Source organism: Chrysochloris asiatica, unplaced genomic scaffold (assembly GCF_000296735.1).
Source record: "Chrysochloris asiatica unplaced genomic scaffold, ChrAsi1.0 scaffold00002, whole genome shotgun sequence".
NCBI lineage: Eukaryota > Metazoa > Chordata > Mammalia > Afrosoricida > Chrysochloridae > Chrysochloris > Chrysochloris asiatica.
This window is the reverse complement of record NW_006408520.1, coordinates 46,231,267-46,231,616: the sequence shown is the minus strand read 5'-3', so window position 1 is coordinate 46,231,616 and position 350 is coordinate 46,231,267.

Below are 350 nucleotides of genomic sequence, written 5' to 3'. Positions count from 1 at the left end.
CCTGGGCCAACCTCACTATTGTTGCCACGCTTGAGTCCATCTATGCTGCCACATGGCCAATCCATTTCGTTGGGGGAAATAGACAATGATGTAGGGCGACATACTGAACTGATGGCAGTGCAGGCAGCAACAGAGCTCTGGCCCGCTACATCAGTTTTAAAGCCTTTCAATTTGTACTCCATTAATTCCTAGAGTCTTGTTTTTCACCAATGCCTTTAGTGCAGCTGGGATATTTTTCCTTCAATACAATCTTGATAATTTGCTTATTCTTGAAATAGTTGAGCACATACCATTTCTGCTTGGTACAGTGACTCTGTATATTCTTTCCATCTTCTTTCAATGCTACATGC